The following is a 12,676-nucleotide window of genomic DNA, read 5'->3' as shown; positions in this document are numbered from 1 at the left end:
CACAGTTGAGTGAATTCACAAGGCCTCCTGAAGGAAGCACCTGGAAATAACTGCTGGGAAGTGAAATCAATGCAGACTAATCTGTAGGCTTGGAAAGTGTAGTACAGACAGTCCCCGAGTTACAAACACCTGATTGATGTACTGCTTGCACTTTGGAATGGAGGCTTTTACAGGTAGTAGGTAAGTATGCCTGTTACAACTGACATACAAATTTAACTTAAAAACAAACCTACAGAACCTATCTTGTTAGTAACCAGGGGACTGTCTGTGTGTTATAAAAGCTTGTTAATGTCATGCTAGGGGATATTGGAGTGACAAGGGCCAACAAGGTCACCATGATGTATTACAAAAGGCAGAGTGGGCAAGTTTGAATTTTTATTTCCTTTAGCAGGATTCAGGGAAAGAACATTCTAGTTTAATTTAAAATATCTCTCAAGGTGAAATATTCTCTGTCCCCTTGAAAACTTCTGATACATCATGTGGGCATCTTACTGACCTCATGTGCCATGATAAGCAGGACCAAGTGTCCTGGCCTGGTGATAAGACCAGTGTCGATTATATATATGAATACTAATGTCTGGCTTATCAGTTGGGGGATGCTGAGTGAGGCTTTTGTGAATCAGCCTCCTGGAAGCCTTGAGACTCCTGAGTGAACCCATGAACTCATGCCTTAGTAATCAGCCTACAAGTGAAGTAAACTCACTTCAGATTATTCCCCAGAAATAGCAGCTACTTTGTATGCTGGTTTTGTGGATTTCTGGCTGCATCAGCCCCAGCTACAAGCTGCCACAAGTTCATGGTTACATTTGGCATTGTAGACTTCTTGTTAAGGATTAGGCACCGTTGTGTAGTTGTAACCAGAGGCTTGTGGGCTCACATCCCAGTGCTTTCACCCAGCAGCTGTTTGATGTTGGGCAGATCACTTTACCTCTCTATGTTTTCTAGTTTTCTCAGGTACAAAATGGCTGAGGGAAATTATGAATACAAAATACAAAAAAAAAAAAAAAATGGCTGAGAGTCGGAAGGAGCTACCAAGTTGGCTCTAAGACGCTCCAGGCATGTTCTTGGGAGTGCACCAGGAATTCAGGGGATCCTTAACTAATCACTGGCGCCAACTCATACAGTTGCTCTGGAATTTGGTATTTCCAAAGTGTTTTTCTCTGGACCCTTCCCTATGGTTTTCCTTTTCTGCCAGTTTTCATCTCCTATCATTATGATCAAAAGCATAAATGAAAACTTTCAGTTTATCACCATATCCTAAAGCAGCAGTTCTCAACCTATGGGTCACAACCCCTTTGTAACAATGAAAATACATTGTGGCATTAGGAAGATTGACATAAGCACCACTGTCTTAAAGAGAACCCTTTGCAGATCAGGGCCTGAGCTATGAAGGAGGTGGGAGGGAAGAGGCCCTGTTAGTGACAAGGTGGCACAGCAGTGGGTGAAGCTAAACTCAGGCTAATTGGACCTCCAGAAGAGACAGGGATTTGTGTGTGGTTGCTTTTCAATTCTGATTCAGCACAGAATGCAGTTCAGGGCCTTGTTCAGGCAGATGTTCAGTGAATATTTGTTTAACTGAGACCGGGGCAATAGAAGGGCCCCAGCACACTTCCCCTGCACGACTCAGCTAAGACTAGGGCAACACCATTGGTAAGATTGTGTTCTCCCTGAGCATGAACCTCTGTCAGGGTTGGATGTTTTTTTCTCTGACTGGTGACAAAGCTACTGTACTTCCCTGACCCCTGTGCATGAAGTGGGCACTTGTTGACTGCTGAAGTGAGCCTGCAGGCTGATGGTGTCTAGACTGCCCTCTGTAGAAAGTGTGGGCTCCACGGATGGACTAATTGCAAGTAGTCCATTGAATGGACTAATCTGCAAGTAGCAAGGTGGTCTCCCATGGAACAGAATGGGGTTGACCCTTTCTGGGGAGCTCAGTGCAAAGGACAACAGAAGCCAGCATATGGGGAGAAAGTGACTTATTGAACAATATATGCAAATAAGATTAGGCAGAGGTACAGGAAGTACAGAATCTTCTACAGGAGTCCTTAATGGTACAGAGTCCTTCAGCACAGATGACTCCAAATGTTATCACCTTTGATCTGCCTATGAGCTGCCTTTGGGTGTTCGATGGAGCCCCTTTAGCAGGACCTTGAGGCTTAAGAATAGAGCTCTGCTGGGAGATAGAAAAGAAGAAGAGGAAACATGAGGGGAAGGGCAGAGAGGAGAGGGAAGAGGAAAAGAGAGGAGAGGGAAGAGGAAAAGAGAGGAGAGAGCAAAAGGGGAAAAGAGGGGAAGAACAGGAAGATGAGGAGAGATAGCAAGGGTGGGAGGGAAATAATAGTATGGAAGAGAAGAGTTGAGAAGGGTAGGAAATGACTCCCTAGTGTAGCTGTAAAGCCAGGGGAGGGCCAGGCTGTGGAGGTTTCTGTGTCCATGTCTCTTGTTGCTTCCTAGATTTATTCAGCCTGAACCTCATCCCAATATCTAGGGTCTGGTGCCATGCATTATACCACCCATCTGCCTCTGCAACCAGAGCCAATGTTGCTGATAGGGAGCAAACGCTATTTTCCAGAAAGGCAACAGTCTAACATGGGCATAAAATTACACATTCAGAATCCACACAAGCCTCTCAAGTTTGTCACCACTGGGGCCCATTCAACAAGCATTCATTGTGTAAACTTCCATATGTAATATTTGCAGGAATAAAAATCCAGAGTTTCTGCCTTCAAGGAACTTACTACCTGGTAGTGGTGGTGGTGTGTACTTGTGTAAGCAAGACAAACACATAAACAACTACCAGGTGGCTAATGAGGGACTCTGAGCTAAAAGGACTGTTTACCAAGAAAAAAGATGCATATAGTCACCTCTAGGTTTGTCAACAGCTAGAACTACGATGGGGAAGATAGGTAAATGTTTGCATTTGGGAGCCTTGCTCTGCACCAAATGGTGCCCAAAGTTCTTCTGTGCTTACAGGGAGAAGGACATGAGAGTTAAAAGGAGGCCATGTGTCTGGGCCTGCTGATGTAAGCTGAGAATTGGCATGCTAACATCTAAAAGCACAGCCAAGAATAACTTCTTAGCAGAAAAAAGTGCTGGGGGTGGGGAGAGAATCATGGAGACTGAGACAATTTAAATCCCTTTTATGGTAGACTAGAGAATTCTTTGGGTGGTATGGCCTAAGTGTTATCCTTAAAGGAGGTGGAGGGGTGGGTGATATGATGGTATGTCCAGCTACTCCTGGGCCTAAAACTGTTTCTTTGAAATCTGTTTCTTCTATCCTTGGAGCACTTTGGAGCTGGGGCTGAGTACTAACCAGCCACACAAGTCTGGGTCTAGTACAGAGTTTATCACTTTAGTAATATTTCCTTGGGTAATGACAGCGCTCTCTTATTTCCTCTCCCAGTTTTGTTGACTAGGGAGTCAGAGGGCAAGTGTGAGTGTCTGTTGACACCTGGTGGCAGTTTGGAGGAACTGTACTTTGGAGGAAGCAAAGCCCTGTGTACATTGTTCAGGTGTGTCTCATGTGCCCCCAGAGAGCTTCCTGGATTTGGAAGCTGAGTTAGTCAATTAGATATTAGTCTATGAAAGATGGTCCTTTTTTCTAAGTCATGTTTGTCCAGAAATTTATCCTTGTCACTAGCCCAAATGTTCACATTCAATTTAATTTTATGATTCCTGCAAACTCTGCAATCAATTTCCTTTCTTGGTTACATGGATTTTATTTTAGAGGTAAAGTGTTTCAGGATCTAGGACTAGCATAGTGTCTGACACATAACAGAAGTTTTATAGTGCTTACAAGTGTCTTTCAAGGTCCTACTATCACCATCATTTTATAGATGAAAAATAAACAAACAAACTGGGGCATAGAGGGATTAAATAATCTACCCAAGGACACATAGCTAGTAAGGAACATAGGCAGGATTTGAACTCAGACAGTTCAACTCTATTATAATCTCTACTTCTAACTTAATCACTGTTTAGAGATTGACTGACATGCATGTTACTTGACAGACCCTGAAAAAGATCACATTCTAAAATATACGTTTGGAATGTGGGAAGATGGCTGCTTAGAACCAGCTTTTGCCAGAGAGGTTTCAGCAGTGAGATCTGCAGTCATTCTAATGTTCTTTCCCTTATAGGTTATAGTTTTCTTATGTCTGGGTGCTTGCAGAATTTTCTTCTTCATATTAACTTTGGAGAAGCTAATTATATTGTGTCTAGGAAATTTTTTATTTGGGTAAAGTCATGCCAGTGTTCTGAAACTGTCTGCTACCTGAATTTCAGAATCTCTTGGCATATTTGGAAAATTCTCTTTCATAATTTCATGAAGTAAAGCATCTGTATCCTTTGCAGCAACCTGATCACCCTCAGTAATTCCTATAAGGCAAATATTAGATCTCTTTGAATTATCCCAGAACTCTCTGAGACAATGATCTGTTTTTGCTCTCCATTTCTCTTCCACTTTGAGCGTTGGGAAGCATTCAAAAGCTTTGTCTTCAGTGTCAGAGATCCTTTCTTCTGCCTGCTCCATTCTGTTACTGAGGGATTCTACTATATTTCTCAGATCTTTGAGGGCTGCAAGTTCTTGCCTCAATGTGTCAAAATTTTTGGTGAATTTTTTTTCACTTTTTTTTCTTCAGGTTTTGGCCTGGGCCAGGTTTGAACCCACCACCTCCAGTATATGGGGCTGGCGCCCTACTCCTTTGAGCCACAGGCTCCGCCCAATCTTTGGCGATTTGTCTTTGAATTCATTGAATTCTTGAGACATCTTTTGATTTACTCCTTGAAATTCTAATTCCATCTTTACCTCCATTCTGTTGATCTTATGTGCTATCCAAATTCTGAACTCAATTTCTGACATCTCAGCCATTTGTTTATGAATGGGATCTTGTGCTGTGTCTGCCATATCGTTCCTTGAGGGAGTTGATGTGCTCTGATTATTCATGTTGCCAGAGTTTTTCTGCTGATTCTGCCTCATGATTGTTTTTCACCATTGGCTAGATGGGCAGGTAAGGTGAAATTGGATTGGGAGCTCCTGGAGTTGTGGTTAACCAGTCCTTTGTCAAGGATCTGGGATTGATGACTGCAGCTTTTTCCCCTATAGCTTTGCAAAGGACCCATATAGTATTACAGTATGAGGCTGAGGAAGCTTGCTTGGTGTGGTGGAGTTAGGTGGCTCTGTCTTGTATTCATCTGGTTCTTGTCTGATCATAGTGCATCAGTGACTCTGGTGAAGTCTTAGCTGTGGCTAAATACAAGCATCTAAGACACCCCACTCCCCCATGAACAACAACTGGAAGAGGAAAATCAACACTTCCCATTATCACACAACCAGGGTACCACCTGAGAGGGTCCTTGGGTGATTAGCCAGGTTAGGAGTTCCAAACCAATTAACCCAGTCAGTACAAACTCTCAAGTGGGAGAATTCAAAAGGTCTTCAGCAACTAGATGACAGAGGTCTATTGACTCCTCAAGTTTGGCTCACTCTGGTGCTCTGTGGAGTTAGAAAGGCCTGCCTTGTAGCAGAGTTGGACCAGGGGGCTGTGTCTTTTTCTCCACTTTGCTCCTTTGTCATGCCCAGTCACTGGTGACCCCATGGGGCTGAGGTCCTGCTCCCTCCAATAAGCAGATGTGCCAGGGCTTTGCACCTGTCAGAATCAAAGGAAGGTCAGTGTTCCCTGAGCCTGGCCACTACCCTCTTCCACCAGCCGGCTGGGGGAGCTGAGGCTTGCCTGCCTTGGGTACTCAATAGCCACTGGTAAGTGCTCTATTTGAACTCAGTCTAATCCTAAGGGTAACAAATAAGCAAATGCCTTTCTCTCTCAGCCACTGTGCCTTTGCCCCAGCCACTCTGCAGCACTGGTATCTTTATAGAGTGAGTTCTGGTTTTCTCTGGCAGTCCCTCAGAGTTGGGGAGGTGTCTCTTCAAGATTAGACCACAGTAGGATTGCTCTGTTGTGTGTTGCTGAATCTTTGGGGGAAGTGACCCTACATGGCTCCCAGGAGCTCCCAGTCCACCTGCTGGCTGTAGGAGAAGCTCTGGGAGCATGGGGCACACAGATCCAGCAGCAGGGTGGGGGACACTGCACATGGTTCTGGTGGTGCCTGTCACCTGGTGACTTCAGCAAGGAGAGTGCTCGGCTCATGACTCTGGCCGGGCATGGCATGGAGGCTCCTGCAGGGTGGGGTCAGGACAATGGCTCTAGCAAGGTGGAACATGAGGCTCTGGCTGGGCAAGGCACGGGGCACTTCTTCTGGCAGGGCTGGAGGGTGCTGTTCATGAGCCTGCTCCTGTAGTCTCTGTAGGGGTTAGGCTTCTGGTTCTTCAGGCAAAGGGGGAAAGGTGGACTGGAAGTTCAGAATGGCAGGGAAAACATTAGTTCAACTTTCCTGCCTGGCAAGGGAGTGCTCAGGGTCACAACAGGGTCCCTCTGGGGAAGTAGACCCCACTTCTGACAGCTCTCACCTGTGGGGTGAGACAAAAGGTCCTCAGTTCACCACTTGCCTGCAGAAAACCTATAGGAGCAAACGAAGAGGAAAAAAAAAAAAAGAAAAAACAAAAACACAACTTTCTTAGAGGAGGGGATGGACACTTTTCCTTTGGGATGAATTTTGTACTTGAAGTTTGCTTTCTTGGATTCACAGCTTGCCTCAGCACAGGTGACCTGCAGTTATCACTATTCTCTTTCGGCTTGGCTCCCAGTCTTCAGCTTAATTGAGTACTTTCTGTACATTATCATTCCCTCTGGATGGCTCTTCTGTTGGAGGCTGGCTCCAGTTGGCCATCTTGACCCTCCCCCCTATTCTTTTTCTTCCATTTTTTTTTCACAATGAATTGCTTTTATTTCAGTACGCATCCATATTTCAGCATTTAGTGGTCCTGAACAGAATGTGAAAAAATGCAGCCATTTGCCAGGAAGTCAAGCCCACCAATTTTGGGGATCAGCTGTGTTCACCATTTCTTTCTGGATCCTTGCTGAGGATTGGATCATGCAAAGCAGTAGCACCAAAACCAAAATGTGTTCTGAATTCAAGGTTTTTTGGTTCCAGTTGTCAAATTCCAAACTAGACCCCAATTGATTGCAAGGATGACAAAATGAAAGCCCTGTTTAAAACTTCTTTGATTTTTAAAAGCAAAAGCAATTACAGGAAAACAAAACAATTCAGAGAGATGGTGTGTGCTTATAAGTTTAGAGCTGGCAGGTCTGTATAACCCTGGTGACTGTTCACCTTATCAAAACCTGAGCTAAAAAATGCATCAGCTGATGATGACAGCATAGGTGGCAGGGCTGAGGACCCAATTCATTTCCTAGGCTGGTGGAGTGAATAAATACGATTCCAAAACTAAACAAGGGAGGTCAGAGATTCTTTCCACCCTTACCTGATGGCTTTTGGCCAAAGCAAGGAAGTGTCATGGAAAGTGTTGGGTAGTGACAGTGCAAAGAGGGACTTGAGGAGGAGGGAGGAGAAAGCAGCACCCCTTGATAAAGGTTGGGGGAGAGAAGATATGGGGAAAGCCCTGAATTCCTCACCGAAGGCCAATCTCAGAGGGGAGCAGAGGGGTTACAATCTATGCTTTGGCCAAGGGTGGGAGTGGAAGAGAGTGGGAAGGGGATGATGGCTTAGAAGGGGACATCATTTAAGACTTAAAGAAATCAGGGGTGCAGACAAAGCACCCCACACACCCAGCAGTAGTCCCACAGGCTGTGACCTGAAACCTTCATGTCTACTCTAACAAGCCCCCAGACTAAAGGGCTGTTGCAGAAAGGGGAAGAGAGAAGGGCAAGGGAAACAAGAGAAAGCAGAGACCCCAGGCTATGTAATCAGCAGCAAGGTGATTGTGTGATGTGTCTTTTCACAGTTGAGTTAGATGTGCCCCACCAGTTATGATGGGAACCAATTTAAATATACTTTCTTGATCCCAGAAGTTTAGCTACATGGACAGTGGTTACACTTGATGGGATGATTCGTTATAGCACAACTTATATATTTCAAATGGACAAAAAATTAGTATCATTTACAGTATCTTAAGATAAATTGCTTTTGAATGGGAGCTTCCTTTCCAGTACTTTGAGGTCTACAAGACGTATCTAGAAAATTTACTACTGTGGAAAATGAAGACTGCTTAAATTGAATGGGGAGGGAGGGGAAGGGCCTGTGGTTTTCCTTTTGATTAATTGCTGTAACACTGTCCTTCATGTGGCTGAAGGAGTTTCATATTTTTCTTTAGACATCATTAGGCGCTGAAGCTCTTGCAGGACAACTTTGATGCTATATGAATTCTGCCATTTTGCTGGCACTGGTGTGGCTCTTGGATCCATCACTCCATTAGAACTGTTAACTTCATTCATATTAATTTTTGTTACAAATCTTACAAAGGGGGGGTGCTTCTGGGTATTTAGGTCCACATTCTATTTAAAGGCTGTATATTTGGTTTTCATAAATTTTTCTTGGAGGCCCAATTATCATCCCTGTCCATCTTGTAAGTGTCATGTCTTAGTCATCTTCTAGATGCCAGTTAACTGTGCCATCTCCTACTCCTTTCTGGCCTTCTTTGAGTTCTTCCAACAGTCGGAAATTGCGAGGGACTTTTACTCCCGAGCCCTTGGTAGCTGTCATCTTGCGTCACTGTCACTCAAAGGCAGGCCTTTTTCTTCCATTCTTGAGATACTTTGCTAAGAATAATATGTTCCAACTCCATCCATGTAAACATGAAAGTGGTAATGTCTCCATTTTTAAGGCTGCATAATATTCCATGGTGTACACATATCACTATTAACTAATGCATTTATGGATTGATGGGCACTTGGCTTCTTCCATGACTTAGCAATTATGAATTGGGCTACAATAAACATTCTGGTGCAAATATCTTTGTTATAAAGTGATTTTTGGTCTTTTGGATATACACCTAGTAGAGGAATTGAAGGATTGAATGGCAGGTCTATTTTTAGATCCCTAAGTGATTTCTAACCATCTTTCCAAAAGGAATATATTAGTTTGCATTCCCAGCAGCAATATAGAAGTATTCCTTTTTCTCCACATCCATGACAACATCTATGGTTTTGGGATTTTGTGATATGGGCTAATCTTACTGGAGTTAGATGATATCTCAAAGTAGTTTTGATTTGCATTTCTCTGATGAGTAAGGATGATGAGCATTTTTTCATGTGTCTGTGGGCTGTGTGCCTGTCTTCTTTGGAGAAGTTTCTCTTCAAGTCCCTTGCCCACCCTGAGATGGGATCATTTGTTCTTTTCTTGCTAATATGTTTGAGTTCTCTGTGGATTTTTGTTATTAAACCTTTGTCAGAGACATAACCTGCAAATATCTTCTCCCATTTGGAGAGCTGTCTACTTGCTTTACTTACTGTGTTCTTGGCTGTGCAGAAGCTTTTTAGTTTGATCAGATCCCAGTAATAAATTGTTGGTGTTGCTTCAATTGCCCAGGAGGGTTCCTCCTCATAAAGTATTCTCCCAGGCTGATTTTTTCAAGTGTTCTCTTTGCATTTTTTTTCTAGTATTTTTATGGTCTTAAGTTTAAATCTTTAATCCAGTGGGAATCTATCTTAGTTAATGGTGAAAGGTGTGGATCCAGTTTCAGTCTTCTACAGGTTGCCAGCCAATTCACCCAGCACCATTTGTTAAATAGGGAGTCTTATCCCCACTAAATGTCTTTAATTAGCTTATTGAAGATCAAATGGCGGGAAGTAGCTGGGCTCATCTCTTGGTTCTCTATTCTGTTCCATACATCTACCTCTCTGTTTTTGTGCTAATACCATGCTGTTTTTATTCACTATCAATTTATAGTATAGTCTGAGGCTTGGTAGCATGATTCCACCTGATTTGTTTTTACTTCTGAGTAATGTCTTGGCTATTCAAAGTTTTTCTGAATCCATGTAAAATGAAGTTTTTTTTGAGGTCTTTAAACTATGACAGTGGTGTTTTAATAAGGATTGCATTAAAATTGTATGTTGCTTTGGGTAATATGGATATTTTAACAATGTTGATTCTTCCCAGCCATGAGCATGGTATGTTTTTCCCTTTGTTAACGTCGTTGGCTATTTCTTTTCTTAGGGTTTCATAGTTCTCTTTATAGAAACTATAAATAGTTATCTTTTCACATTCTTTGTTAGGTAAACTCCAAAATATTTCATCTTCTTTGGCACTACTGTGAATGGAATAGAGTCCCTGACTTTTTCCAGGTTGACTATTGTTGGTATATATAAAGGCTACAGATTTGTGAGTATAGATTTTATAACCTGAGATGTTGCTATATTCCTTGATTACTTCTAAGAATTTTATAGTTGAATCTCTGGGGTTTTCCAGATATATAATCATATCATTTGTGAAGCGTGAAAGTTTGATCTCTTCTGACCCTAGATGGATACCCTTGATTGCCTTTTCTTCTCTTGGCTGATTGTGATGGCTAATACTTCCATTACAATGTTAAAAAGCAGTGGAGATAATGGGCAACCTTGCCTGGTTCCTGATCTGAGTGGAAATGATTTTAATTTAACTCCATTCAATGTAATATTGGCTGTGGATTTGCTGTAGATGGCCTCTATCAGTTTAAGAAATGTACTTTCTATACCTATTTTCTTAAATGTTCTGATCATGAAAAGATGCTGGATATTATCAAAAGCTTTTTCTGGTAGGCCCAGGAGTTGCAGGTTGCTGTGAGCTGTGATGCCATGGCAGTCTACTGAGGGTGATAAAGTGAGACTTTGTCTCTAAAAAACAAACAAACAAACAAACAAACAAAAAAACAACAAAAAAACCCCCCATTTGGTCATGGTGTATAATTTGTTTGATGTATTGCTGGATTCTGTTTGCTAGGATCTTATTGAATATTTTTGAATCAATATCCATTACAGATATTGGTCTATAATTTTCTTTTCTTGTTGGGTCTTTTCCTGGTTTGGGGATCAAGGTGATGTTTGCTTCATAGAATGTGTTGGGTAGTAGTCCTTCTTTTTCTATATTTTGGAAAAGGTTGAGCAATATAGGTAGTAGTTCCTCTTTAAAGGTTTGATAGAATTCTGATGTGAAGCCATCTGGTCCCAGACTTTTCTTTTTCGGGAGATTTTGTATAGTTGATGCTATTTTAGAACTTAATATAAGCCTGTTCAACATTTCCACTTCATTCTGGCTAAGTCTAGGAAGGTGATGTTCTTCCAAGTATTGGTCTATTTCCTTTAGATTTTCATATTTCTGAGAATAAAGTTGCTTGTAATATTCATTAAGGATTTTTTTAATTTCTGAAGAGTCTGTTATTATTTCATCTTGTCATTTCTGATTGATGAAATTAGAGATTTTACTCTTTTATTCCTTGTTAGGTTAGCCAAAAGTTTATCTTTTTATTGACCTTTTCAAAAAACCAACTTTTTGATTTATTTATCTGTTATATAATCCTTTTGTTTATAATTTCATTTAGTTCTGCTCCAGTTTTGGTTATTTCTTTTCTTCTTCTGACTTTGGGATTGGAATGTTCTTCCTTTTCCAGTTGCTTAAGATGTTAAGTTGTTAAGTTCCTCTCTTTCCAGTTTCTTGAGGAAGGCTTGCAATGCTATAAATTTCCCTCTTAGGACTGCCTTTGCAGTATCCCAGTGGTTCTGGTAATTTGTGTTTTCATTATTGTTTTGTTCTAAGAATTTGATAATTTCTTTCTTAATCTCATCTATGACCCAGCTATCATTCAGCATGAGGTTATTTAGTTTCCATGTTTTTGTATGAATATGTAGATTCCTGTTGTTGCTGAGTTTAATTTTATTCCATGATGGTCCAAGAAGATGTAAGGAATAATTTCTGTTCTTTTAAATTTGCTTAGGTTAGACTTGTGACCTAAGATGTGATCAATTTTGGAGGATGAAATTCCATGGGCTGATGAGAAGAATGTGTATTCAGTTTTGTTAGGATGAAATGTTCTGTAGATGTCTGTTAAATCCAATTGCTGAATGTTTAAGTTTAAGTCTAAAATTTCTTTGCTTAGTTTCTTAATGGAAGATCTATCCAACATTGCCAAAGGGTGTTAAAATCTCCAACTATTATGGTGCTAGAGGAAATCAAGTTGCTCATGTCTGTTAGAATCTCTCTTATAAATTGAGGTGCATTGTTGTTGGGTACATAAATGTTAATAATTGAAATCTCATCATGTTGCGTTTTGCCCTTAATAAATATTAAGTGACCATCCTTATCTTTCCTTACTTTTGTTGGTTTAAAGCCTACTGTATCTGTGAATAAAATTGCAACTTCTGCTTTTTTCTAATTTCCATTTGCCTGAATTATAGATGACTATGTTTATTTTAATGTAAGATAGGATTCTTGTATGCAGCAGATATCTGGCCTGAGTTTCTGTATCCAGTCAGCCAACATGTTCTCTTTAGAGGACAATTTAAGCTATGCACATTAATTGAGAGTATTGATAAGCCAAATAGTACTTTGGGTATCAAGTTTATGGAAAGTCCAGTGGACATTTTTAATCCTTTTGCCACTGTGAAAGTTGGAATTTGATCAAAAGTTTCTGAGTGAATTTACTTTGGTGGTAGAGCATTGTGCTAGTCATTGTGGAGGATAGTTCTGAGAATATCCTGGAGTGCTGGTTTATTTATGGCCATTTTTTTCAACATGTGCATGTCATTAAAGTATTTAATTTCTCCATCATAAATTAAACTCAATTTGG

General features: G+C 41.2%; 1 pseudogene; it reads right to left on the bottom strand.

Annotated features, from left to right (window-relative positions):
- Positions 1-8,173: 8,173 nt before the first annotated feature.
- On the bottom strand, positions 8,174-8,619 carry LOC100963039 (annotated as a pseudogene).
- Between the last annotated feature and the right edge of the window lie 4,057 nt (positions 8,620-12,676).

The sequence above is a fragment of the Otolemur garnettii genome, unplaced genomic scaffold (assembly GCF_000181295.1).
Source record: "Otolemur garnettii isolate 467f Iridium unplaced genomic scaffold, OtoGar3 scaffold00174, whole genome shotgun sequence".
Taxonomy (NCBI): Eukaryota; Metazoa; Chordata; class Mammalia; order Primates; family Galagidae; genus Otolemur; species Otolemur garnettii.
This window is presented reverse-complemented; position numbering and strand designations above follow the sequence as displayed.